Source organism: Schistocerca piceifrons, unplaced genomic scaffold (genome assembly GCF_021461385.2).
Source record: "Schistocerca piceifrons isolate TAMUIC-IGC-003096 unplaced genomic scaffold, iqSchPice1.1 HiC_scaffold_36, whole genome shotgun sequence".
NCBI lineage: Eukaryota > Metazoa > Arthropoda > Insecta > Orthoptera > Acrididae > Schistocerca > Schistocerca piceifrons.
Window position 1 is genome coordinate 57,501 of NW_025728581.1, and position 3,063 is coordinate 60,563.

Sequence of the window (3,063 nt, forward strand, 5' to 3'; positions counted from 1 at the left end):
ACGGGCGGTGTGTACAAAGGGCAGGGACGTAATCAACGCGAGCTTATGACTCGCGCTTACTGGGAATTCCTCGTTCATGGGGAACAATTGCAAGCCCCAATCCCTAGCACGAAGGAGGTTCAGCGGGTTACCCCGACCTTTCGGCCTAGGAAGACACGCTGATTCCTTCAGTGTAGCGTGCGTGCGGCCCAGAACATCTAAGGGCATCACAGACCTGTTATTGCTCAATCTCGTGCGGCTAGAAGCCGCCTGTCCCTCTAAGAAGAAAAGTAATCGCTGACAGCACGAAGGATGTCACGCGACTAGTTAGCAGGCTAGAGTCTCGTTCGTTATCGGAATTAACCAGACAAATCGCTCCACCAACTAAGAACGGCCATGCACCACCACCCACCGAATCAAGAAAGAGCTATCAATCTGTCAATCCTTCCGGTGTCCGGGCCTGGTGAGGTTTCCCGTGTTGAGTCAAATTAAGCCGCAGGCTCCACTCCTGGTGGTGCCCTTCCGTCAATTCCTTTAAGTTTCAGCTTTGCAACCATACTTCCCCCGGAACCCAAAAGCTTTGGTTTCCCGGAGGCTGCCCGCCGAGTCATCGGAGGAACTGCGGCGGATCGCTGGCTGGCATCGTTTATGGTTAGAACTAGGGCGGTATCTGATCGCCTTCGAACCTCTAACTTTCGTTCTTGATTAATGAAAACATACTTGGCAAATGCTTTCGCTTCTGTTCGTCTTGCGACGATCCAAGAATTTCACCTCTAACGTCGCAATACGAATGCCCCCGCCTGTCCCTATTAATCATTACCTCGGGTTCCGAAAACCAACAAAATAGAACCGAGGTCCTATTCCATTATTCCATGCACACAGTATTCAGGCGGGCTTGCCTGCTTTAAGCACTCTAATTTGTTCAAAGTAAACGTGCCGGCCCACCGAGACACTCAATAAAGAGCACCCTGGTAGGATTTCAACGGGGTCCGCCTCGGGACGCACGAGCACGCACGAGGCGGTCGCACGCCTTCGGCTCGCCCCACCGGCAGGACGTCCCACGATACATGCCAGTTAAACACCGACGGGCGGTGAACCAACAGCGTGGGACACAAATCCAACTACGAGCTTTTTAACCGCAACAACTTTAATATACGCTATTGGAGCTGGAATTACCGCGGCTGCTGGCACCAGACTTGCCCTCCAATAGATACTCGTTAAAGGATTTAAAGTGTACTCATTCCGATTACGGGGCCTCGGATGAGTCCCGTATCGTTATTTTTCGTCACTACCTCCCCGTGCCGGGAGTGGGTAATTTGCGCGCCTGCTGCCTTCCTTGGATGTGGTAGCCGTTTCTCAGGCTCCCTCTCCGGAATCGAACCCTGATTCCCCGTTACCCGTTACAACCATGGTAGGCGCAGAACCTACCATCGACAGTTGATAAGGCAGACATTTGAAAGATGCGTCGCCGGTACGAGGACCGTGCGATCAGCCCAAAGTTATTCAGAGTCACCAAGGCAAACGGACCGGACGAGCCGACCGATTGGTTTTGATCTAATAAAAGCGTCCCTTCCATCTCTGGTCGGGACTCTGTTTGCATGTATTAGCTCTAGAATTACCACAGTTATCCAAGTAACGTGGGTACGATCTAAGGAACCATAACTGATTTAATGAGCCATTCGCGGTTTCACCTTAATGCGGCTTGTACTGAGACATGCATGGCTTAATCTTTGAGACAAGCATATGACTACTGGCAGGATCAACCAGGGAGCTGCGTCAACTAGAGCTGAGCAGCCGGCCGCCCGGGAGTGTGTCCCGGGGGCCCGCGCGAACACGCAAGCGTCCGCTCAATCATTCTGCAAACAGGAGGAGGCTGAGCTCCCCTGCACAATACACCTCGAAACCCTCTCAGGTCCCGGCGGCGCGCAGCGCCGTCCCAAGTACTTGGTCGGGTTCGAGAGAGGCGCAATCGCCCGGAGTTAGGCGAGTAGACGCTTTCGGTGCGACCACCCGTGCTCCCAACTGAGCTTGCCGCTGCCGACAGAGGCCCGGGAGCGTGCTGTCGTGGCATTGCCGGCGGGAGACAACACGCGCCACCTACGGTGACCGGCAGCTCCAACGCCAGCGCCACAGAAGGACAAAAGCCCCACTTGGGTGCCGAAGCGAACTCTCCCAGCACAGCGCACGCGCCAACACATCCGCACAGCTGCGATACAAACCACCAGCGAGAACCGCTGGGGCGACCGAGCAGCAGACGGCGTCGCGGCGCCGAGCGCCGGGCGGCGGCGCATCCTCAACGCACACAGTCCTCAATCGGACCAGCACACTGAAGATGTCCACCGCGCTTCGCACCGGGCCCGCGAGGACCTACTTTGGCCGCACGGCGCCGCGCGCAGGGTGCGCCGGCGCGCAGCTGCGACGCCTGCCGCGTCCGTCGGCCGGCGCGCCTGCCACTGGCCGCCCCCACCAGCCGGCTGTAGCGCGTGCGCCCACGCACCGCGCGGCCAGCACGCCGGGAGGCGCCCCCTCACCGGCCGGGGACGGTCCCACCCAGCCACCGCCGCGTATCGCTTCACACCCAGATGCCGTTCAGTTTCGTCGGCATGGTGGGTATCGCTGGAACAACCGGTTCGTACCTCAACCTATCGTCGCCATCACCGATTCACCCCTAGCGAGAACAACCGCACCACAACAGGTTACCATTTGTTCATTTGCGTAACTTCACCAGAAAACGCAGGCGTCCATCGCCATTTGCAACTTCAACGATTATTGCATGCCTGTGTCAGGTGTCACGCCACACTACGTCTGCCCACATACACGCAACAAAATGTGCACGCCTAGACAATACGTGGAAGGTGGCCCCCGTACGTATGCGATGTCCATTGCTCGAACGACTGTCAACCGGCCTCTGTAGCATGTCGCAGATATGGAACGCGGTGCACCATGCCATCACGGTGTGTGAGGAGAGACGACTAGGTCCGAATACATCAACAGACAGCTCATGCTGATCGCCATCCACGGCGTCCGTTCCTCCCACACGTCTCTATGGCGTACCACACTGCAATCCAGCTCTCATAGGGAGAC

General features: G+C 57.0%; 1 non-coding gene across 1 annotated transcript in view; it reads right to left on the bottom strand.

Annotated features, from left to right (window-relative positions):
• Positions 1-1,749, bottom strand: part of LOC124746600 — a 1,909-nt gene extending 160 nt beyond the window's left edge. Inside the window, exon 1 of the ribosomal RNA XR_007011404.1 lies at positions 1-1,749. This exon is cut by the window's left edge and continues 160 nt beyond it. This is a non-coding gene — a ribosomal RNA (small subunit ribosomal RNA).
• Positions 1,750-3,063: the final 1,314 nt, after the last annotated feature.